Genomic DNA, 368 nt, shown 5'->3' on the forward strand with positions numbered 1-368 from the left:
AGTCGATGTGTCCCGTTTGGCTCATCAGACCAGTGACATGAACAATATTTGATATGTTCTCCTCATCCCAGTTTTCATTAATACTAACTGCCCAGTTTTCACCCAACCGATAAGTGAATCATATTATTGCGTATATATAATTCAAATATATTCATTTACATAATTCTTTCGGGATAATGGCTTTAATTCAATATTAATTATAAGAAAATGTATTTATTATTCTAATCGACAGGGCAAAGAAAATACACTTAGCTCATCTGCATTATAAATAATAAACCACTGTTTGAAATGCATTAGATGGATGGCATGCATTTGAAGTCCTTAAAATAATGCCTGAATCTGGACGGTGATATCAGGTGTTTCCCCTC

Source organism: Simochromis diagramma, unplaced genomic scaffold (genome assembly GCF_900408965.1).
Source record: "Simochromis diagramma unplaced genomic scaffold, fSimDia1.1 OVJJ01000402.1, whole genome shotgun sequence".
In the NCBI taxonomy this organism is placed as follows: domain Eukaryota; kingdom Metazoa; phylum Chordata; class Actinopteri; order Cichliformes; family Cichlidae; genus Simochromis; species Simochromis diagramma.